Source organism: Acomys minous (assembly GCF_964271855.1).
Source record: "Acomys minous genome assembly, chromosome: 1".
Lineage (NCBI taxonomy): Eukaryota > Metazoa > Chordata > Mammalia > Rodentia > Muridae > Acomys > Acomys minous.
Window position 1 is genome coordinate 170,477,142 of NC_140483.1, and position 26,360 is coordinate 170,503,501.

Consider the following 26,360-nt stretch of genomic DNA (forward strand, 5'->3'; position numbering starts at 1 on the left):
CTCCCACCAGCAATGAAGGAGTTTCCTTTTCAGCATGTGCTGTCACTTGAGGTTTTTTTTTTTTTTAATCTTAATCATTCTAATAGGTGTTAGATTAAATCTCAGGGTTCTTTGGTTTTGCAGTTCTCTGATGACTAAGAACATTGACATTTTAAGTGTTTCTCAGCCATTCAATATTCCTGTGTTGAGAATTCTCTGTTTAGTTCTGAGCCCCATTTCTCAATTGGGTTATTTGGTTTGGTGGCGTTTAATTTCTTGAGTTCTTCATATATTTTGGATATTAGACCTTTGTCAGATGAAGGGTTGGTGAAGATCTTTTCCCAGTCTATAGGCTGTCACTTTGTTCTGTTGACAGTGTCTCCTGTCTTACAGAAGCTTCTCAGCCTCATGAGGTCCCATTTATTAATTGTTGAACTTAAGGCCTGGGCTGTTGGTGATCTGTTCAGAAACTTGTCTCCTGTGCCAATGCATTCCAGGCTCTTCCCAGCTTTTTCTTCTAACAGATATTATGTATCTGGTTTTATGATGAGGTCTTCAATCCACTTGGACTTGAGTTTTGAACATGGTGATAAATATGCATCAACTTCCATGTTCTACAAGTAGATATTCAGTTAGAACACACCATTTGTTGAACATGTTATCTCCTTTCCATTGTATGAATTTGGCTTCTTTATCAAAAATTAAGTGTCCATAGGTGTGATGATTTACTTTTGGGTTTTCGGTTCAGTTCCATTGATCAGACAGCCAGTTACTGTGCCAGTACCATGTTGTTTTAATTACTTTTTCTCTATTACACAGCTTGAAATCAGGGATGGAGTTTCCTCTGGAGGATCTTTTATTGTACAGGATTGTTTTAGATATTCAGGGTTTTCCATTTTTCCGTATAAGGTTGAAAATTTATCTTTCAAAGTCTTTAAAGCATTGCATATTTTGATAGGGATTGCATTGAATCTATAGCTTGCTTTTGCTGTCTTACTATGTTGATTCTTCTGATCCAGGAATATGGGAGATCTTTCCATCTTCTGATATTTTGTTCAATTTCTGTCTTTGGAGAGTTGAAGATTTTTTTTTCATACAAGTCTTTCTCTTGCTTTATTAGAGTTACCTCACAATCTTTATATTATTTGTTGATATTGTGAAGGGTTTAGTTTCCTTAATTTCTTTCTCCGCCCATTCATCATTTGTATTCAGGAGGGTTACTGACTTATTTGAGTTGATTTTGTATTCATTAACTTTGCTGAAGTTGTTTATTGGCTGCAGGAATTTTAGGATCACTGACGTACACTATTGTACCATCTGTGAAGTGATCATTTGACTACTTCCTTTCCAATATAGATGGTCTTGATCTCCTGTTATTATCTTATTGCTTTAGCTAGGACTTGAAGTACTATATTGATGAGATATGGAGAGAATGGGCAGACTTGTCTACTACCTGTTGGCTATTGGCTTGCTGTATATAGTCTTTATTATATTTAGGTACATGCCTTGTATCCCTGATGTCTCCAAGATTTTGAACATGAACGGGTGTTGGATTTTACCAAATGCTTTTTTGACATCTCAGGAGTTGATGATGCATTTTTTTTTCTTTCAGTTTGCTTATATGGTGGATTACCAGGAGACTTTTACCGAGACAGGAAGAAGAGAGAAGATGTTAGCCATGGGTAAAGACAGAATGATACAGAGAATAAGAGAGAGCCAGAAGATTAAAACAGATTGCTAGAGTTAGTTTGAGGCCAAACAGAGAAATTCAGGAACAAGCAAAGAGAGAAATCAAATGGAATCAGTCAGCTTGAAAGGAGTTTCAGCCAAAACAGGTGAATTGAACCAGCCAGCCAAAGTTCAGAAAGAACTAGAAAGGGTAAGTTTATTCAGCCGTAAATCTCACAAGCTGAAAACATTATAGGCCCAGGTTAGACTGTACAGAGGCTAGAAGCTTTCAAGACTAGGCCTAGGTTAGCAAAAGGAAGCAGTAAACCTTGGAGTTGACAGTTAAATCAAATGAATAAAAGCTCCTGTTATATTTTTTTTACTTATTTTTGAGATTGTAATGTAATTACTACATTTCTCCCTTATATTCTTTTGAACCCCATGCCTGAGTCTGTCAGCCCTCTGAGGCCTTGAGGATAAAACCGAGCGTGACCTGGTTTTCAGCAACAGTCTCTGCTAGGTACTTCTCCATAGGGATGACTCAGCTTGGTCCATTCAGCACCAGTCTCTGCTAGGTACTTCTCCTTAGGAATGACTCAGCTTGGCCCATTCAGCACCAGTCTCTGCTAGGTACTTCTCCATAGGGATGACTCAGCTTGGTCCATTCAGGTACATCCTACTCCTGCCTCCCAACAGCCACGTAACACAAAATGATTGGTCCCACACCTTATGCCCTGACCACTCCCTATACTCTATATAAGAGAAACTCGCCATAGTAAAGTTGAGACCTTGCTTCCACTAGACTCTTAACTCAGTGCATTTTTCCTCTGGCTGTTATAGGAGGAGGCTGGATCACCAACATTCACCATCCCACTCAGGCCCCAGGGAGAGGAAATGGAGGTTCCGAATCCCTTCCTATTCCAGCCCTACCTGCAGGTGTAAGAGACCTGCCAATATTTCTTTCTCTCAACTTTCACATAGACCCTCCTAGAAATTTATGACCTTTTTTCATTAGTTGTTTTTGCATGAATATATGTATTTGTATATGCATATACTCCTAAATATAAGCTATTAAGTTCATATGTTACTCATGTCTATGACTTCAGGGATGAATATTTGGCAAATGACAGGGTGTGATCTTCCTTGGCCAGTAGTTTCGATATAAGGTGTAGTTAATTTTTTTCATTTGAGATGTCTTCGAATTTCTTTCTTTCTTTTTTTTTTTGGTGAATTAATTTTTTTAAATACATTTTTATTAATTTATACATATTACATCTCAGTTGTTAGCCCATCCCATGTATCCTCCCATTCCTCCCTTCCTCCCACTTCCCCCCTACTCCCCTCCCCTCCCCTAAGTCTGTGTCTGAGGGGGACCTCCTCCCCCTGAATATGCTCATACGGTATCAAGTCTCTCCTTGGTGACCTATTATCTTTCCTCTGAGTGCCACCAGGCATCTCCGTCCAAGGGACATGTTCAAATATGGGGCACCAGAGTTTGTGTGAAAGTTAGATCTCCTTCAACAAGGAATTTCCAAAATTTGTGGACAAATGGATTGAACTAGAAATTGTCATAATGAGTGAGTTCACACAGAAGCAAAAAGAGCTAAATGGTATATACTCACTTATATCGAGACACTAGTCCAAGGTGTACGTCCCCATGAAAAACTGTACCTACCAGAATAGTGGGTAAGAGGGGAGGACATCCTATTGAAACTTTAGGTGTGAGAAGCCTGGGAGAAAGAGGAAATGGAAGGATCCAGTGGGTCCTGGAAAACTACAGGCGAGTCTGGGCCCTGGGGCCCTCCACAAACTGTGGCAACAGCCAAGGAAAAAATAGGCAGTAAAAACCTTGAACCCCTACCCGGACTAGCCGATGGACATTCTCCACTGTTGAGTCTTCGAATTTCAAACTACTAGATTATGGTGTCCACTGAAGCAAGCAGACTTTCAATAAAGACAAGCTCAGTTCTCTTCAGTATGTTCAGAATTGTCTCATGACACTGATCCAAGTGCATCAAAATAAATTTCATTTAAGAGATAAAAACCACGGGAGTTTCTCATTGTTCTTTTTTTTTTTAAATAATATCAATTGGCATCATTTCTCTAAGGTCTACTTCCACTCTCCCTCCACCAACTCTTAATGGATGCTCACTATGTTTCACAAATTATCTCTAGAGTCAAATACACAGACACCAACTATCTAGGAGGACATTTTTCCATGTTATCATATCTTCGTGAAATACTCTGCCATCCCTGCTCTGCCAATTATACCATTCTCCAAGGAAAATTATTGCAACATAATGCTTCCTCAGCATTCATATGCTTTCTGTCTAATCCAACCTTTTGAGATGTTCAATACATAAGTATTTATTTTGAATCTTGTTTTTGTACAAACATGAGTTTTCTCTAGAGTGTAATACAAGCCTCTTAGAGAAGTAGGAAAGCTTTGGCATCCTTCATTTGTTCTCATGTTTGATTCTTTATCATGCTAATATTTCAAGTCCAGGGAATAATGATGACCATGTGGTTGTCAATGAAGTGATTGCCATTATGATCTGAACTATTATAAGGAGATGTATGGGGACAGATTTTTAAAATTGATTTCACCCGTTAACTCAATGAATAGTTACGTATATGACCTTTTTCAATTAAAATTATTTTAAAAGTGCTAAACATTCAGTTTTTATGGTTTATGAAAATTATAATATAGAGATCAAGAATTGTGTCTCCCTTGTTGCTTTTCTATTGTTGGTTATATATTCATCACAATATTTTCTAATTTCACTTAAAAATTTTGTCTTCTTACTGAATCAATTTTAAAAATTTTCTCTGGAATCCTTACTAATCATTTGTGCCTCATGAAGTTTGTTAAACTGATATTCTCTGTCTCTGTCTTTCTGTCTGTCTCTCTGTCTCTCTGTCTCTCTGTCTCTCTGTCTCTGTCTCTGTCTCTCTCTGTCTCTCTGTCTCTCTCTCTCTCTCTCTCTCTCTCTCTCTCTCTCTCTCTCTCTCTCTGTCTCTCTCTCTCCCTCCCTCTCTCTCTCTTTACCTTTCTGTTCTTTTTCCTTCCCTCTTTTCCTTACTTCTGTCTTTCTCTTCTCTCTCTAATATTTTATGATCTAGTTCTTAATGGTTAGACTGGTATAATATAACAGGTTGGCCAACATTTTTGCTTTTATCTAAATAGAAATATGTTACTTCCACAAATAAGTAAGTATTAAGAAAAGATATTTGACCCAACATATTGCCTACCTGATTTTGTTCATCTATTAGCTATTATTAAGCAATCTGGTGGCCCTACTGCCAGCAAATCACAATAGTGATATTCCAATTATTGCATAAAATCTAAGATCATAGAAGAGTCAAGTCTAGAATTCCTGGACTCAATAAGTCCTCCTGCCACTGCATCTAAGTAGCTGAGACTATAAGCTGCAGCCACTGCACTTCAAGGAAATAATATATCTCCAAACACCAGTCAAACTATTAACCAGTCATTATAGAATTGTTTATAATATTTTGGTTATATTAAATTTATAAGTGATTACAATATTAATAATGATAATAATAATAAACATTATTATACTTATTATCACTAAAGTTGTCACATCATGCAACATGTTAATTGGGAATGCCTAGATGAAGACAGCTGTGTGTGTGTGTGTGTGTGTGTGTGTGTGTGTGTTTGTAATTAAAGAATGTATTGCAGCCAGGGATGGTGAGACACGCTTGTAATCCCAGATCTTGGGGAGAGGCAGAGGCAGGTGGAGGTCTATATGTTTGAGGCCAATTTGGTCTACAGAGTAAGTCCAGGACAGCAAAGGCTACACAGTGAAACTTTATCTCAAAAAAAAAAAAAAAACAAGCAAACAAACAAATAACAAAGAATAAATTTTATTTATATATTTTTCTTTTCTTTTTAAAAATTTATTCCCAATAGCCAGAACGTGGAAACAGCCTAAGTGTCCCTCAGTAGAAGAATGGATGAAGAAAGTGTGGTACATTTACACTATGGAATACTGCTCAGATATTAGAAACAAGGAATTGCAGAAATTTGTGGACAAATAGATCGAACTAGAAATAATCATAATGAGTGAGTTAACACAGAAACAGAAAGAGTCAAATGGTATATACTCACTTATATCTGGACACTAGCCCAAAGGGGCATATCCCATGAACGTCTTCACCTACCAGGAAAATGGGACAGAAGGGAGGATATCCTATTGGGACTCTAGGTGAGTGAAGCACGGGAGAATGGGGAACAAGAAGGATCCAGAGGGTCCTAGAAACCTACAAGAATATTATGATGGTCAGATCTGGGCCCAGGGGTCCTGCTCAAACTATGGCACATGCCAAGTACAATACGTGCAGTAAACTTCGAACGCCGACACAGATCTAGCCAATGGACAGGACATTCTCCACAGTTCAGTGGAGAGTGGGGACTGACTTTCACATAAGCTCTGGTGCCCTGTATTTGACCATGTCCCCTGGGTGGGAAGGCCTGATGGCACTCAGAGGTAGGATAGCAGGCTATCAAGAAGAGGCTTGATACTCTACAAGCATATACAGGGGGAAGAGGTCCTCTTCAGTCACAGTCACATAGGGCAGAGGAGTAGGGGAAAAGCAGGAGTGAGGGAGGAATGGGAAGGTACAAGGGATGGAATAACAATTTAGATGTAATATGAATAAATTAATAACATATATATTTATTCTCTCATACAATATATTCAAACTACAGTCTCCCTCTTTTTGCACCTCCCAGTCTCTGCACACCCTGACACATATCTTCTCCCCTAGACCCACTGCTATTCTGTTTCCCTTTAGAAAAGAGCAGGCCTTCCATATATATCAATTATTCAAAACTTAATGAGATGCAATAAGACTAGGCACCCTCATATCAAGGCTGGTCTCATTTATATCATAACTACAGATCAACAGAGTGTTTGACATATAGTCAGACAGACAGATGAGGTGTAGTGAGAAAATGGCTCAAACATGACAGAAGTTAAGAAATTTCAGAATAAATGAAATTTCAGGAGAAGCAGGGAGCTTAGTAACTTGGCTAAAAGAAAACACAGTAATAAGTATTGGTGAGGTGCTGGTGCAGTTTCTCAGGTTCAAACTTCTGAGTCAGGGATTGTGATGTTCAAGAACTAGAACTAGGTGGCAAGCCCAGAATTTTAAAAAATGAGAGTGTAACAACTAGTTTTATGGCAACTTGACACAAGCTAGTTTCATCAGAGAGGAGGGAGCCTCAATTGGGAAAATACCTCCATAAAATTGGTATATGGCCAGCCTGTAGGGCATTTTCTTAATAAGTGATTGAAATGAGAAGGCTCCACCAATACTATCCTTGAGACTATGTCTGGGATTGTTATCGTGGGTTCCTTAAGGTAACAGGATGATCAAGGCATAATAGGCAAGCCAGTAAGCAGCACTCCTCCATGGCCTCTGTGTCAGCTCCTGCCTCCTGGTTCCTGTACTGTTTGAGTTCCCATGACTTACTTCAGTTACTAGATGTGATGTGAAAGTATCAGACAAATAATCTCCTTCCTCCTCAAGTTGTTTTCAGTCACTGTGTTCCAACACGGCTATTGTAACCCTAACACAAAGAAAGAGAGGACAAATGTGGCTTTTCCTGCTTTTATCTGCCAGGACACTTAGGCATTTGGATAACTTTTTCTCATATTGAGTAAGGTGGAGCTTACTAAATAAGATGATTTATAAAAGCAGAAACATTATCACATACATACCCAGAAATATTGTTTTATTCATTCTCTGGGAAACCTTTGATCTAAACTTGTCACCCAAAATCAACCAAGAGGACAGCTGTTATTAGTACAATAGTGTTTCCACTAAGAATATGCATGAACATAATTATGGTAAGTAAATGATGACAATATAAGACATCTGAAGACTTTTTTATGAAAAGACTTTTACATGTTTATATATTTAACTTTTTTATTAATTTATTCATATTATATATTAATTGTTACCCCATCACTTGTATCCTTCTGCTCCTCCCTCCCACTTTCACCCTATTTCCCCTCCCCTACGTCTTTGACTGAGGGGGACCTCCTCTCCCTCTATTTCATCATAGGATATCAAGTCTCTTCTTGGTACCCTGCTATCCTTCCTCTGAGTGCCACCGGGTCTCCCCATCAAGAGGACGTGGTAAATATGGGGCACCAGAGTACGTGTGAAAGTAAGTCGACGTTCTCCACTCAACTCTGTAGAATGTCCTGTCCATTGGCTACATCTGGGTAGGGGTTTGTGACTTCTTTGGTTTTTTTTTTTAAATATTCTATTTCACTTGCTGTAGCTTCCTATTGAGGTATAATATAAAAATCCCCAGGGATTTCAGGTTTCACTGTTTTTAAACATCTTATTGATTCATTGTGAATTCTACATCATTCAACCCAATCTCACTTACCTCCATGTTCACTCATATCTATTCTTCCTCTTCGTAGTCTCTCCTCCATCCAAAATAAGATAAAAATTTAAAAACATTGTTTTGAAAGCAGGCAACAGATTCCATGTCAAAGAGAGCCTCTTCCCACATTTTTGGGGTGCCCACATGAAGACTAAGCTATATATTTGTAGAGGGCCCAAGTGGATCCAATGGATGCTAATTGCTTGGTGCATTAGTTTCCAAAAGCACCCCTGGGCTCAGGTTAGTTGGCTTTGTTGGACTTCTTCTGGAGCTCCTGTTTTTTGATCACATGTCCTGTTAGGGATGCCTTGCCAGGCCATGTGAGAGAAGGATGTGCTCAGTCCTTACATGACTTGATGTGCTGGTATGGGTTGGGGGGAGGGTGGCCTTATCTGAGAAGTAGGAATGAGGGTGGGACTGGGGAGGAAGGAAGGAAAGGAGGGGCTATGATCAGGATGTAGAATAAATGAATGCATGGATTTTTAAACTGTAAAAAATAAATCTTGTTTGCGAAGCTGTAGTATTGTCATTCCACATGCTGTGGGAGCATATGCCTTGTTGTGTCTCTCCCTGGAAGCTCAGGCCCCATCAAGCACCAAGCACCAGATGCTCCACATCTGGAAGGTCAGGGCTATGTTGATTTCCTGGCAGAAAAGGGTGAAGCAATGCATCAAAGGAGATCAGAGCTCTGGAAACCAGGCCAGATGCAGTAAGGGCTTGGCCTGACTTGGGCAAGTAGGTGGCTGCTTCAAAAACAGCTGTTAACAGAGTCTTGGATTTGGAAAGCAAGAAGCAGTGGGAGGAGCCCAGTTTAGTCCCAGCAGACAGAATGGCTGTTTCTAGAACAGCTGGATGCTCATCTTCACCTTCGGCAATGGGCACTACTTTGGGAAGAGCAGCACCATTCAAGAAAGATGGAGGTAGTGATCCTGTTGACATGCCAGTGGAAGCTCAGGAATTCCAAAGGCAGTGTGACACCACAATGTTACAGGCCTTCAGTTAAGTCACCATACTAATGGCAGAAGATATGAGCAAACGCCAGTGACACGTCGGTTCACAGTGGTCAGAGGCTGCTCCTTGGTGCTCAGCAGCTCAAGGTGATCAGTTCTCCTGCTCTCATGTATTGTGGGGTTTTCACGAGCCCCTCCTGAGGTTCAATTAAGACAGGGAGGATTCTATATAGCTTAACACAGCTGGCCTTTTGCTGGGGCAGTCTCTTAGCTAGATATCTAAGCTTATTCTGACCGCTCCACCATCCTATCTCTCCACGTGGTTTTCACACCTGCCTCCAGCTTCATCTGTATCCCATCTCTCCCCCTTAGCATCTCTGTATTTCTGCCTTCAAAGAAGTCCTGTCCCAGTACTTTTACTTCCTGTCTGAGCTCCCTCCCTTGGCTATTTATTATCAAAAAAGCCATATGGCTGTGTGAACCAATCAACATCAAGACAACACCAGATTGTCTTTTAGCATTGGGAGCTGCTTGATATTTACCACAGTAGCTTGCTTTTTAACATGACAATCTCAGAGAATCATCTTTGGGGGGGTTAAGTAGGACAAGCATTTATATAAGAAAACTGGTGATTGGACCATAGGAATTACATATGAAAATCCTGCCAGCACTTAGCTCTCTGACATAGCAATTAACATTTGGAAATACAGGGACACGCCTTCATTATTGTGAGGGAAGTTCATTCCAACAGTCACATCCTAAGGTCATCACCACCAGGGATAGCTCTACTGTGTTGCCACTCTCTCATGCTGCAGGTGGTTTGGGGCTAGACCAGCTTTCCCACTCTCATGACCTCGGGGACACCTCACCCACTTGCCATGAGCTGCAAGTGGCGGGCGTGGGGAGAGAGCATCTCTGCCACACCTACACCATCCCAAAGCAGATGAGGAGTGAGACCAAATCTCCTGGCTCACCAGTACCCCAGCCATGAGGCTCAGCTCAGGTAGGCAGCAAGGCCAGCTCAGCACAGTGCCTCCGGAAGCAATCCCGACCAGGAACAGCTGCATGGGCATCGCCTTTGGTAATAGCACATACCTTGGACATTAATATAAATCCAGACTGCCAGAGGACTGGGGACACAGACATCCAGGCAGAAGCATGGGCCTGGATGTTCCCATGGCAACAGGTGGGAGCACAGGTTACTCAGGTCAACACGACCCCCATGGCAGCATGGCCCTGAGATATGCACATGGTCTCCAGTAGCAGCTGAGATTACTGATATATGCTGGGCCTTTTGTGATAACTGGAGCTTAGACATAAACACAAACCCCAGCTGCTGCTGGACCATGGACCCAGGCATTGCCCTTGATGGCAACCTTACCATGGCCTCCTCCTATCTGCCTGTTCCTCACCACCATCGAGTATCCAGTTTCACCTTTCTCCACAGTGTACGCATCCCTCAGCTTGGTTTCTCTTCCATCTCTACATCTTTCCTGTCTCTCCATCACACCTTTTTCATCATTGTGCATCCGACGGCTGACTTCTTTTTGGCCTTCCTGTGGCCTGGGTGAGTGCTTGAGTGTCTTTCTTCCAGTGGCCCTGGTTAGCATGCTCACTATATTTTTAATGTAGTTGGTGTCTCTGTGTTGACATCACTCCCTACTCCCTAATTAAGCCTCCTCCACTTTTTTCCAAATTCGCCTTTTCTCTATCCTTTATCCTGAAATTCCCATTCCTACTGCCTGCTCCCATAAGCACCTTGTACATTTCTTGTTTCTTCAGTTAATTCAGATTATATACTTACTGCTGAAGATTTGGAGTTACGCTCTACAGATGAGAGAGGGCATATGATGTTTGTCTTTCTGAGGCTGGGTTGTCTGACTCAACATATTTCCTTTTTCTATCCATTTACTTACAGACTTAATTTTTACATAACTGATTAGTACCACATAGTACATATTCACTACATTTTCATCATATATGCATCAGTTGAAGGATATTTAGGTCGTTTTTATTTCATAACTGTTTGAATGGAGTCACAGCAAACATGGCTAAGCAAGTATATGCTGAATATGACGTTGACATTATTTAGCATATTACAAGTGATATGAAAGTGTCATATGCTAGATCTGATTTTAGCTTTATGATCATTTCAGAGTAGCTGCACCAGTTTACAATCTGACTAACAGTACACACCTTTTCCCCATGCCTTCTCTGGCAGTTGTTTGTAAGTTGTTGTGTTGCTCTTGCCACTCCCGGTGGAGTAAGATGAAATCTTGACGTTGTTTTGAAATTTTTTATTTAATCCTTAGTGAACTTTCTGTTTATGTAAGCATATATGTAGCAAATTTTGTGAATGAGCTATTTATTGGATTTGACCTCTGTTTCATATTTTTTTTTACTGTTTTTTGTTGTTGTTCTTTGTTTGTTTTAGTTCTTTAAATGTTCTGGATATTAATCATCTGTCAGATGTATAACTAGAAGGTATTACCTCCCATGCTGTGGACTTCCTTTTCATTTGTCTGATGATTTCTTTTGCTGCATGGAATATTTTTAGTTTAATGAAATTACACTTACCAGTTTTGGGCCTTAAATTGTGAGTAAATAAAGTCCTATTCAGAAAGGACTCTCTTACAGCCATTAGGGTACTGCCTATGTTATCTGCTGGCAGTTTTAGTATTTCAGTTTTCACACTTAGGTATTTGATCTATGTAGAGTTATTTTTGTGCAAGATGGTAGATTCCAGGATAATTTTTATTCTTCTGCTTAAATGCATCCAGTTGTCCCAGCACCATTTATTGCAATGCTAAATATTCTGCAGTGTGTAGTTTTATCCTATTTATCAAATATTCGGTGAGTTTAGTAATATATATTCACTTTTGGGTCTTATATTTTGTTTCATTGATTTACACACCTGTTTTTGTGCCAGCACCGTATTGTTTCTAATACTAATATTCTATAACTTTGTGGTCTAGAATGGTAATCCTCTCAGAACATTTTTTTTTTAATTCAGGATTGTTTTGGCTACCTGGTGTCTTATAAGTTCCATATAAATTTTAGGATAGTTTTCTTTTTCCCTCTATTACAATGAATAATAAAATGAGGATTTAGATTTGTATTACCTTGGATCTATATAAGGAATCTACCCACTCATGACTATGAGGTTTATTGAGACAATTTTCTAGTGTCTATTTCCATCTATTTTTCAGAGACTTTAAGATTTTATAGTAGAGGTCTTTAACCTCATTGGCTAGACTAGGACTAGTCCTCAAGATTTTATTTTCCTTGAGTCGATTTTTAATAGTAGTGTGTCCAAGATCTCTTTGTGTACACATTCTTTTGCGTAGGAAAGTAATTGATTTTTTAAGGCTGATTTGTATCCTCCTATTTTGCTGAAATTGTTGGTCATTTTTAGAAGTTTTCTGGTATTATATTTGAGGTTTCTCATGAATAATCTCATATCATATGCAAATAAAGATACTGCAGCTTCTTTTCCTGTTTGCATCCATTCAATTTTCTCCCCTTGCCTTCTTGCTTTATCTTGAGCGAAATGTAGAAAAGCAGTGGGCATAGTGGAAATCCATGTACTTTCACTGATTAGAGTGGAATTGTTTCAGACTTTCTTTATTTATGATGATGTTGTCTCTGAGCTTCTCAGGCATAATTTTTACTATGATCAGGTGTGTTTCTGCTGGACTTTCTCTCTATAAACTTTTACCACAAAAGCATGCTGTGTTTAGTCAGAAGCACTTTTTGCCTTTACAGAGATGATAGTGTGACTATTATCTTTAAGTCTCTGTATATGATATTTTATATTTATTGACCTGCATCTGTTGAACTATCCCTATATCTCAGTAAAAAATAAACATGGTCATAATGGATAATCTTTTTGATTTGGGTCTATTCTCAGTTTTCATGTATCTTATTGAAGTTTTGTGTCTGTATTAGGAATATTGGCCTATAGTTTTTGTTTTTGTTGTGTCTTTACTTGGCTTTGATATGAAAATAATACTTGCTTTATGAGCATATGGAAATATTTCTTTGGTTTCCATGTTTAATTTTTTAATGTGTATGTGTAATTTGTCTTTACGTACCTATGAGTTTTGTGTTTACAGATTTCAGAAGAGATCATCAGATCCTGTGGAACTGGTATTACAAAGGGTGTGCTTGGAATCACACTTAAGTCCCCTACAAGAGCATTCAGTTGTCCTAGCCACCAAGACGCCATTCCAGACCCTAAAATAAACATTCTTAAAATATTGGATGCATTATAAAGTACCAACTCAGGAATTTAAACAACATACTGTTAATGTTTGAGTATAATTTTTATCACAAATGTTTATTACTTTCTATACAAATAACAAATATTCCTGTAGTAATGTTCAGTCCCCTGACTCCTACGCCACACTCATGAAGAAGAATTATATTCTAATAATTACTGGTAGGTTACTCAGACCAGTAAGCTGATACACTCTTGAGAAATGGTTCTTGTCTTGAGAAATACTACTTAATCAATATCATGTTCAAATTAAACAAGAAAATGCCTATTTAATCTTTCATTGTCTCAAAAGTGTAAAGAACAATTCTCTATGCCAATCATGTGAAACAGCATCGAAGATCAAGTCTAACTTTTGAGCTTCCTGTACTACTGGGTAGAACTAATTGCAAGAGATCCACCATGCCAGAGTCTTACTCTTCAGTCCTCTTCTCTTCCTTTTCCAAAGACATGTCAGAAGAACCTATCAGCAAAAACAGGAAAATATCTTCTTAGATTTTTAACGTATTAAATCATAAGACAAAATATGGAAGTCAGATTTCCTTCCCCCAAAACAGTTTAGAGAAATGTTTTAAAAACTGTCAATCACAGAGTCATTCTAGGGAGCATGATACGCTTTTGCATAAAAGGCAAGAAAACTAAGAATATTCTTATAAATTGTGGGGACTGTAATCCTTACTTAGCAATGGTACCTGGCAGAGTGACTTCCTTGACTTATGCTTTCTACATGTGTACATGATTAATAACAGATAACACTCAAAACTAGGGAATCTTAAACTCTTAACTTGTTTCCACATGTGCCATGCATGAATTATAGAATCCTTCCATCTCTTTTTGGTCCCTAAAAATAATTAAATATATGCTAAAACTAAAGATGATTGTGAATATCAGAATTATCAAAGGATACTTCAACGCATATTTTGTGTAAAAATACTTTAAAACAAATAGCAATACTTATCTTCAAGTTTTTAATTTCATATTTTATTAGATGATAAACTAAAGTACATATTGTTAAAAGCCAGCAAGGACTTTCCTGGGCTTCCATATTTGCAGAAACTTTAAGCAGGCATTTTTCTATTCTAAATTTCTGATGACCATTTTCTAAATATTTTCTACAGTATTGTCACTGAAAATTGTTTCCCTAGCTCTTTCAGATATAAATCTTTTGAAATGGCATATCAGTTTTGCTACACAGAAATGTCATTTTCAATGACTTGGGAGCATCTTTATGTAATATAATCAACAAGCCATACGCTGCCTGTCCCTCGGTCTATTCCAGAAGGTTCAAAGGACACCTTGGAAAGCTATGGATTTCCATGAAGATATGAGAAATTAACTTTTGTCCAGCTAAAGGGAATTAGCAAATGCCTGGACTTTTCTTAACATCACTCCACATTTGATGCAGCCATCTGAATTCTGACAAAATTCTGGCTCCTCCGTTTTCTGCAATATACTTATTTGAAAAAGAGATTTCTCTGGCTATTTAATTTTTTCCTGGTACCATTTTTGATTTGACATTGTTAACTAAAATTTTAATGACAAAGTAATTTATTTATGAAATGTTTTAATATGTAAAAAATAATGAGAAAGAGTACAACAAAGAAATCAATAAGAATCTTAAAAGCCGGTAGAAGCAAGTAGGAAATATGTTCATTAAATGCTACATATTACCTGTTGCATTAACATGTCAGGAAAGTTGTGCATCCCCTGAGAAATTATGATACCTTTGGATACTACAAGTTCTTGCTGAGAGGTTCAGATCGAAAGTATACATACTCAAAGACACAGTGGCCATATTTTTCTTAGACACATATAGAAAAATAAATAACAGAAATGAAGTAATCCTCTACAATATAGTCCAAGTGTCAAAATATATAGCCACCCTCCTGAGTGTGTTGTGGTTTTCTGTCTAACCCAGAAATAATCATCATTCCTTCTGTCGAAACACAGTAAAAATTATGTGAGAAGTATTAGAGGGACTATTTCTTACTGCAAGTGATGAATAAACCCAACAGTGTCCCCACACTAAGCTATCTGTTTTCAGCAAAGCCAAGTGACTTGAAGGATTATAGGAAAGATTCTAAGAATTAACTACCACTGGAAGGGTAAGGACACTTCTAGGTGCTGCAGAAAACTAATCACAAAGAACCTTACTCTGTAAATATTTATGCATATGTTTATTTCATCCTTTCTTAACATGTCATTTGGCATTTGGGAAACTGATATGAGGATTTTACTAAAAATAATTTGGGGCATTTTTCTCATTAAGTAATGAAACTACGTATTAACAGAAAATTAATAAGGGAAACAAGCAAAGTAAAGCATCTGAAATCACTTACCACACACAATGTAGTTTTAGAAGCTATAAAAATTTCTTTGAAATATATTCTCTGTTTTGTTTATAATACTTATCTCTGTTTTTACCCTGGAACATGAAACAGGGTGACACGTACTATCTGCATATGCATATTCACTCTTATCTATGCTTTAACTTCAAGCTGCTAATAACTAGAACATGTCAGCTTTTGCAAACATCACTTTGGATAAATTTCTTAAAGAGGTGCTTAGTCAGTTATCATATTGATTTAAAATAATCACTGTCTCTTATCAGATGGCCCTTTATCTGGTTTGTACCAATTTTATTCCTAGTTATACAGCAAAAGTCCCTCAATTTCTGCCTTCTAACTGTATGTTGGTTGCAATTCTTACCTGCCCCTCTACTAAATTTGAAAGTACAGACCAATACAACATATACTTAAAAATTATATTCTTTATTTATTATACTAAATACATGACATAGAAATGAGCAAACTAACTTCTGATTGTTTATTATGTTTCAAGAAGTGCTTAAATTCATTTCAGATCAATTTCTTTATTTTGCTATTTCAGGGCATAGTAAGCCAGCCACTTTTTTTTACTACTGTTAAAAGAATAAAGATAAATATCATTATGTCTCCTTTTAATTAGTTTGCCATTTAATAGAGAAGATCCTCATGCAAACTATTTCTGTGGTTTATGTACGAGAAAGAATGGAGTCTTTGTTATTTACAATGCAAGTATAGCATTTTATGCTACACTGGGGTAAGTAGAAATATGCTATTAATTCTTGGTGAAACGGCCCATAAGATTTCATGTAGTTCGCATTAATGTTAAAAACTAAATGAGAAAGAAAATGAGGCAAAGTGGAGGAAAGACTGGAAAACATTCTGGAGTCACAGCACATGGCAAAGACAACCATGAAGACATAAAAGTATATGATGTTTTCAGAAAATAATAAAACAGAATTGAGGGAAGATTTACTTTTATTATAGACTGAGGGTATGTAATGAGAGATAGCTTTATTTTTCTAGATATAAACATAAATGCTATAATATATGTAATGGAGTAATTCTGTCAGCTTTCCAATAAGTACTTCTGCAAAAGGAACCAAGCGATTCACAAAATTTCACACACACACACGTGTGTGTGTGTGTGTGTGTGTGTGTGTGTGTGTGTGTGTGTGTGTGTGTGCTTTGTGACTAGGGTGGAATTGCAGCAGCTCCTCAGGGAACCTGAATAAAAATGACATGGTGATATTTATTTTTCACACAATTTACAATCACACAAAAAGTGGAAGAAAACACCAAATAATCTTGCAATGTAAATATGTGATGGTTCTCATTTTGATTATAGGCTTCAGGTGTTTCAGTACCATGGCTGCTTTGCATTCCTCTTTGCATTGCTGCCTTCCTACCTCACGTCCTCCTCAGTGTGTTTGCTTATTGTCTCTCTTGGTTATGCCTTTCCTGTCTAGTATTATGTGCCAACATGTGATAATTCAGCAAAATTGTATGAGAGTCCAAGAGCTTACAAATTATTACATTTCAAGGAAAATTTATTCCGCACTAGAATATAGTTATTTCAAGGGACGTTTTTCTGCCCTTGAGAATTTATCATGAATGAAACTTCCTGAAAATTACTCATTTTGTACCATTTTTTAAGAGGTCTTCCTTGCTTCTCAAAATCAATTTCACTTTTTATTGCTGTAGACATATTAGTAGTGTGTTAGTGAATTTAAATCACTGGGTCAAAATAAACAGCAAGTAAATTAACAGGATAAAAGGTTTTGGAGATTACACTGAATGGCCACTTGGGCGTGTTGCTTTCGGTTTGTGTGGTACAGTGCACAGAGGCAGGAGGAAGATATTCGCCTCACAGCTGCCAGGGAGGGTCAATGGGATTCCCAAATCTTCCTTTCAATGGCCCCTGTTGGCAAGCCTGCCATCTGCCATCCTGCACCTCCACTCAGGCTGCACCTACTCCCAATTACTACTACTGACTAGAGGCAAAGTCTCGGCTACATGGCCAATTGCTAATGAAGAGTTTTTAGCAAGTTTCTTGATACAATGACTTTCTTTTCTTGTTCTATCATCTCTCAATGTGATGTGTCTGGATTTGTGCATGTGTGTGTGTGCATATATAAATATATATTGTATTTTGTAGATTATAGCTTGTTATTGTTTTTAATTCAGTGTGTATATGGAGGTGAAGATAAACAAGAAATTAAGCTGTTATCCTTGCCTTCTTGCAAAACACTTTACATGTAAAGTCTATTTGTACATGTGTGATTGTATTCTGAGTTTGAAAGTGTAATTCTTCAGTGAGTGCATGCGATCTGAAAAATATAATTTTAACAGCCTTGAGTAACAATGGAGGTACACCTGTGCTGTCATAACTACTAAATATTTTAACAAAACCTGTTACAGTTTTTCACTAAAATGAGATGTTAATTAATGTATCCATTCCACAGCAGATTATGGAATTATTTTGGTAGTAGGAATTCTGGAGACTGTGGCAGAGGCTAAGACTGATTTATGTGAACATCACTCTTAAGAAAAGGAGACAATTGAGCTAATGATTTCTAAATTGCTAATTATACACCAGTCTTGTCCATTTATGACTGTTTCCTATGTTCTGGAAATCCCCCTGCCAAAGCTATGCCATGATCATTAAATGTGTGTTATTGCTTGTCCTCAAAAGGAACTTCAGTGGAAATTTTGCATTGTCACTTGATATATTACTTTAATCATTTTGTTGTTTTAATCAATGTGCACATGTGCTTGGAGAGATCTGATGAGCACAATATAATGAATGCCAAAAATAACAAGTAGGAAAACCTCTGGGTCTTCTTCAATTCCAAAATATAATGTAATCTCTGAACTAAATGAAAGTGTCCCTGGTCCAATTTGTGCAAAAGAACATGATCAATTTATCTCCTTCCAAAGAGAAATAAAGGGAAGGAAAATGTAAAAGGAAGTTGGAGCCTCAAATATACGTAGAGATGCACTGAACATGTCAAATAAATGTCACTCTCACCTGAGGAAAATAAGAAATAAATGTTTCTGAGGTGCACAGTAGTGTCTCTCTAGTCAGCATTCTGAGTGAAAATAGAACATATTAAAGCATGCAGAAGAGAGCCCACTGTGGTGCAATATTCTTTTAAGCTTTTTTATTTAAATGTCCCTTGTGATTACGATCATGTCTTTAATGTGTACACCAAGGGCTTTAGAGCATTAGCCCATCTTTCTCTCCATAGTATCTCAGAGGAGAGATAGTTCTTATTATCCAATTTTTAAAAGCATATTGACTGAAGTCTGGTGAGTTTTAAGCTACAAAATTAGATAAAAGACACACGTATATTGAAAGCAAGCTCTTATCTAATGCCATTCTCTGAAATCTTTTCATATTTAAAAAGTTTTTCTGGGTAGAATTAAGATTAAAGTAGAACATATTTGTTGCCTTCGGGCCTCAGGTGTCTTTTGCCTCACATGCCATGACTGCATAAGGAAGGCCAGCCATGAACTTCTCAAGATGTCTTCACCTTCATTTGCCCGTTTTATCACAGTAGTTTAGTTTCTCTAACATACTAGATCTTCCAGTATTTAATAATCCATTCAAGAAACATACTTTTATTAAATGCTACTCTTCCCTTCCTGACATATTATGAGGTGTGTATTTTGGCGAATCATTACCTGTGCAGCCACCTCCGGCTCTCTCGGGTACGCACACCGGCATCTTTGGCAGTGCTTTCCTTCATTCCCTACTTGTGCCAGTTAGTCTCCGCCAACTTTGAAACAAAGCTGGACATGTCTGGAAATGAAGATACTCAGTTTAGGAAATTGTTTCATAAATTGCCCTGTAGGTAAGACTATGGGGTTCTCTTGATTAAAGTTTAATGTGGAGTGTCCCATTTTCTGTGGTGCTGCTACTATTGAGAAAATACTTCTAGATTATAGTAAAAGTAAACTGTATACGATAGTAGGCAATGCTACACCATGGCCTATGCTTTAGTTCCTGTTTCCAGGTTCCTGTCTTAAGTTTCAGCCCTAGCTTTCTTCAATGATGTGTGTGTGTGCTCATCTATATATTCACATATATATAGATATGAAGTATAAGCAAGTATAAGCAAACACCCTTTCCCTCTTGGTCATGTGTTTTTCTTGGCAATAGAAATTTAACTAAGACACTTAGTCATTATCTAGTTAATGTAAATTGACAGATAGCAATTAATAGTTTCTTTTCTATTATCTCATTACCTCTCTCTTAAAATGTAATAATATCATTTCTTGGAATTTCATGTAGTGTACTTTGTTAATATTCACCCTCCATTTATCTTAATTATTCACTGATCCATCCCTACTTTACCACTGTCTTGCAACTTCATGTCATCTTTAAAAAATAATCTGGAGACTAGAACTGCCCAGGTATAGGCCTAACTAGTCAGAAGGATAAGTGAGTGAACCCTAACCTGATGAACTGCCGCACACCATAGACTAGGTTCCCCAAGATCCATTCCACTGCCACTTCCATTGCACAGCCTATGGTTGGGATTCAACTCCATCAGACTCCAGCTTCTTTGGTGTTGGCCAAACCAATCAGAAGGGAGCATCTCCAAGATGAACTGCCCCATTGCAGTGCTTCTTCCCCCAGTTTTTGGAATATCCAGCTTCTCAGGTGGAGGCCACACCAGTCAGACCAACAGACTCCAGCTGCTCAGGTTCAGGTTGAACCAGTCAGAAGAACAGAGACCCTGTGCTTCAACAAAGGCCAAGCAAGTTGCCAGAAGTCAAGTGCCTAATCTGGCCAGGCACTTCCTAGTAGTTCAGAGGTCAAGCAGGCCACCAGCAAGCCAGGAAACAAAGCCCAGAAGGCCAGAGAGAAAATAGAAACTAAGGAACAAAACACTCATTCAACAAAAACAAACTCAGAAATCAGACCTAAGAATCATCCCAAACTCGGATGCCTAAATGCCAGTATAAGAACACAGCAACAACAAGGGCAGTATGGTACCACTAGAGCCCAGCTATCCTGTTTTAACAAGGCCTGGATATTGTAATGCAGCTGAAACACAAGAAAATATACTAAAACCAACTTTTTGAAGATGATAGAGATTCTTAAAAATAACGAAAAAAGTCCCTTAAAGAAATCAAGGAAAATAGAGGAAATCAACAAATCCTTAAAGAATGCCAAGAAAGCCAAGAAAAACAAAACAAAACAAAAGCCAATGAAAGAAACAAAAATCAAGTGAAGGAAATGCTTCAAGACCTGAAAATTGAAATAGAAGCAATAAATAAAACACAAACTGAAAAAAAAAATCTGGAAATGGAAAACATAGGTAGGTAAACATGAACTACAGATGCAATCATCATCAACAGAATACAGTAGAAAGAATCTCAGGGGTTGAGGATATGATGGAAAGAAAAAGATTCACTGGCCAGTGAAGATGTTAAATATAAAAAGTTTCTCACAGAAAACATCCAGGAAATCTAAGACACTATTAAAAAGCAAACCTAAAAATAATAGGAATAGAGGAAGGAGAAGACTCTAAGGTTCAGGACCAAGGACATATGTTCAACAAAATTATAGAAGAAAAAATTGCTAATATAAAGGAGATGCCTAAAAATGCACAAGAATATTACAAAACACCAAATAAATTTTACCAGAAAAGAAAGTCTCCCCACCACATAATACTTAAACACTAAATACATAGAGTAAAGGGAGGATTAAAGTCTGCAAGAGAAAAGAGCCAAGAAACTTAAAAAGGCAAACCTATTAGAATTACTCCTGACTTCTCAATAGACCCTGTAAAAGCCAGAAAGACCTGGACAGGTGTCTTTCATACTATAAAATACAACAGATGCCAGGCCAGACTACTATACATAGCAAAACTGTCAATCATCATAAGTGGAGAAAATATGATATTCCATAACAAAACCAAATATAAACAGTATTTACTCATTAATCCAGCTCTGTAGAATACTAGGAGGAAAATTCCAATCCAAAGAAGTTAACTACACACAAAAGGACACAGGAGACACACACACACTCACAGAGAGAGAGGGGGGACGGAAAGCCACTACTACAACCGCCATCAAAACAACAGGAATTAACAATCATTGATCACTAATATCTCTCAAAATCCAACCAACACTCAACTTTCCAATAGGAAGACACAGACTAACAGAATAGATGTGGAACAGGATCCGTCACTCTGGTACATACAAAATCTGCACTTCAACATCAAAGATAGACATTATCTCAAAGTAAAGTGGGAAAAAGATTTTCTAAGCAAATGAACCTAAGAAGGAAGATGGAATAGCCATTCTAATACTCTCCCGCATAAAAATTGATGTGAAAATATTCAATAAAATACAATATCCAAAGGCACAGAAAAAAGATCATTGAATATGATTAAGTAGACTTCATTCCAGAGATGCAAGGATGGCTCAACATAGAAAAATCCACCAATGTAATTCACCATATAACCAAACTGAAAGAAAAAAATTGATTATCTAATTAGATGCTTAAAAAATGTTTGACAAATTCCAACACCCCTTCATGATAAAAGCCTTGAAGAAATCAGGGATAAAAGGCCTATACCTAAGCATAATAAACATAGTAAAGGCTATGTACAGTAAACTGATAGCCAACATCAAATTAAATGAAGAGAAACTTACAGCAGTTCCACTAAAATCAGGGATAGACAAGGCTGTCCACTCTCACCATATCTACTCAATATAGTACTTGATAATTTAACTAGAGCAATAAGACAACTAAAGTGGATTAAAGGGATACAAATTTGAAAGGAAGAAATCAAAATATAACTGTTCACAGATGACATGATAGTGTACATAAAAAATCTCAAAAATGCTCCCAGGAAAGTCCAATGGCTGATAATCACCTTCAGAAAAGAGCCTTGATGCAACATTAACTTAAAAAAAAAAGCCATCTCATACTCAAATAATAAATGGACTAAGAAGGAAGGTAGGAAAATAGCACCCCTCACATTAACCACAAATAATATAAAATATCTTGCTGTATCTCTAACAAATCAAAGAAAGACTTGTATGATAAGAGCTTCAAATCTCTGAAGAACGAAACTGAGAAAAAGATTAGGAGATGGAAAGATGTCCCATGCTCATGGATTGGTAGGATTAACATAGTAAAAATCTCCATCTCTCCAAAATCTACATGTCCAATGCAATTTCCATCAAAATTCCAGCAGAATTACTCACAGACATTTAAAAAACAATGTTCAACTTTATATGGGGGAGGGGAGAGCCCAAGATACCTAAAACAATCCAGTACAAAAATGAACATCCCAATGTATCATAATCCTTGATTTCAAACAGTGCAACAAAGCAATAGTGATATAACCATGTGGCATTGGCATAAAAACAGATAGGGTGATCGATGGAATTGAATGGAAGACACAGAGTAAACACACTTAGACATGGATACCTAATTTTTGATAAAGAAGGCAGAAATATACAATGGAAAAAACAAAGCATTATCAACAAATGGTGCTGGTCTAACTAGATGTTAGTGTGTTGAAGAATTCAAATCAATCCATATCTATCACCCTGAACAAAACTCAAGTCCAAGTGTATAAAAGAACTCACCATAAAACCATATAAACCGAACTATATAGATGAAAAATTGGGGAATAGTCTTGAATGGGTTGGCATAGGAGACAACTTCCTGAACAGAACACCAAAAATGTAGGCAATAATATTAACAATTAATAAATTGTACTTCCTGAAACTGAAAAGCTTCTATAAGACAAATGACATCATCAAAAGGACAAAATAGCCTGCAGAATGGGATGAGATCTTCCCCCAAACCTCATCTGACAGAGGGCTGTATTCAAAATATATAATGAATTTAAGAGACTAGGCAGTAATAAACCATATAATCCAATTTAAAAAATGGAGTACAGACCTAAGCAGATTTTTTTTTTCAACAGAGAAATTTCTCATGGCTGAGAAGCACTTAATGAAATGTTCAACAACCTTAGTGACTAGCAAAATGCAAATCAAAATGACTCTGGGATTCTATATTATTCCTGTCAGAATGGCTAAGATCAAAAGCACAAATGACAGCTCATGCTGATGAGGATGTGGGACAAGGGGAACACTCTTTTATTGCTGTTGGGAGTGCAAACCTGTACAGCCATTTTGGAAGTCAGTATGATGTTTCCCAGAAACTTTTTAATAGATCTACCTCAAGACCATGCCTGGACACATACCCAAAGGTGACTCCATCATACCATGAGGTCACTAGCTCAACTATATTCATAGCAGATTTATTTGTAGTAGCCAGAAGCTCAAAACAATGTAGATGTCCCTCAACCTAAAAGTGGATAAAGAAAATGTGGTACATTTACAAAACAGTGTATTACTCAGCTATTAAAAATAATAACATCATAAAGTTTCATTGGGGGTTGGAGAGATGACTCATAGGTTACAAGTACTGACTGCTCCTGCAGAGGTCCTGAGTTCAATTCCCAGCAGCCACATGGTGGCTCACAACACTCTATAATGTGATCTGATGCCTTCTTCTGGCCTGCAGGTATACATGCAGGCACTGTATGCATAATAAATAAATAATAGTGGGATATTACTTTTTCACATACTCTGGTGCCTCACCTTTGACCATGTCCCCTGGAGGGGGAGACCTGGTGGCACTCAGAGGAAAGACAGCAGGTTACCAAGAAGAGACCTGATACCCTATGAGCATATACAGGGGGAGGAAATCCCCCTCAGGAACAGTCATAGGGGAGGGGAATAAGGGGAAAATGGGAGGGAGGGAAGAATGGGAGGATACAAGGGATGGGATAACCATTGAGATGTAACAAGAATAAATTAATAAAGTAAAAAATAAATAAATAAATAAATAATAAATAAATGTTTTTTTTTTTAAATTTCCAGGCAAGTTCATGGAACTAGAAAAAAAATCATCCTGACTGAGGTAACCAAGACTCAGAAAGACAAACATGGTATGTACTCATTTATAAGTGGGTATTAGCTGTTAAAAAAAAAACATACTATAATCCACAGACTCAAAGTAAATAACAAGGAGGGCCTAAGAGATACCAGGAGACAAATGAACCTCATTGAGAAGGGCAAACAGAACAGACATCGTGGGTGCATGGGAAGAGGGACTGGATGAGTTGGGGTGGTATTAGGACAGGGACTATCTGGTGTGTGGGGAGAATGGAGGGATAGGGTACCAGGAAAGACAATTGGAATGCGGTGGGGTACATCTCTGGGATAAGCCTGAAACCTGGGACAATGGAAAGTCGGAAGACTCTAGCTGGTACTCCTAGCAATAGGGGGTACAGTGCCTGAACTGGCCGTTTCTTATAACCAGGCAAGATTCCCAGTGGAAGAACTGGGATATCAACCCAGTCACAAAACCTTTGATCTATAATTTGTCCTAACTACAAAATTTGCTGTGGTAAAGGTAGTACTGAAAGTCTGGGAAAGACCAAACAGCTTGAGATTAGTGTCATAGGGCCTCACACAGACTGATTTGCCAACAAAAAAACATGAAGGAGACTGACATAGTCACTCCTCATATATGTTGTAGTTGTGTAGCTTGTTCTTTTTGTGTGTGTCCTAATAGTAGACACAGGAGCTGTCTCTGACTCTGTTGCCTGCCTTAGGGACCTTTTCCCCTACTGGGTTGCCTTGCCTAGCCTCAATAAAAGAGGAGGTATCTAGTCTTACAGCAACTAGATGTGCAATGCCTGGTTGATATCCACTGAATCCAGACCCTTTCTGAAGAGAAACAGAGGAGTACTGAATTGGGGTCAGTATTTGAGGGAGAAAGGGGAGGGAAAACTGCGTCAGGATATAAAAGAAAATAAACACAAGTCCAATTTTTGCTATCCATATTCTCATAGGGATGGTTCATGCACTGGATCATGGTCAACCTACCAGCAGACACACAGCTAAAGAAAACTCATTCTTCCTCCCTTTTGAAGAAATCATTACTGTCCATAGGTCCTCAGTTAAGGATGGGAACTAGTAATCCCTGTTTAACTCCAAGCTAGAATGCTGACAAACTTGTCAGATCTTATGCAGGAGCCACAGCTGCTATGAGCACATGAGTGTAGGAATTTTGCCATATACTGAAAATGCTGTTTTGGTCTTCTTCCCCTGACCACTGTCTCTTATAAACTTTCTGCTACCTTTTCTGTTGATGATACCTCAGCATTGTAGAGGAAGTGTTATATAAATGTCTCATTTGTGGCTGAGCAGTTCATAGTTACTTTTTCTAGGCAATTTGAGAAGTTACAAGTTTCTGCCGAAACTGTACACAGAAATTTCTTTAATGAGCTCTGAGAGCTGAACAAATCTATGGGTATAGAGATATGATTTTAGAGTTACTGCATCTCTTAACATAAAACCTATTAAGACAAAATGGGGATAAAAAGCAAATATATTGAGTTCATTTACCACTTTAAAAGGAGGTTTAAATGGATTCAGGAAAATATTATAAAATGAAATATACTTTATGAGGAGAAACAAATTTATTTTAAAATTGCGCAAAAAACCAAAAGATACTCTTCAAAAAATATATGAAGTATGAAAAAAGACTGTATGTGTTAATCATGAAATGTCCTATTAAAACCACAACAGATAATCACTACCTACCTGTTAGAAGGGCCAAAATGAAAAGGAATGGTGACATTGCACTCTTCCACAGACTTACGTCAATAGTGATGCCCCTC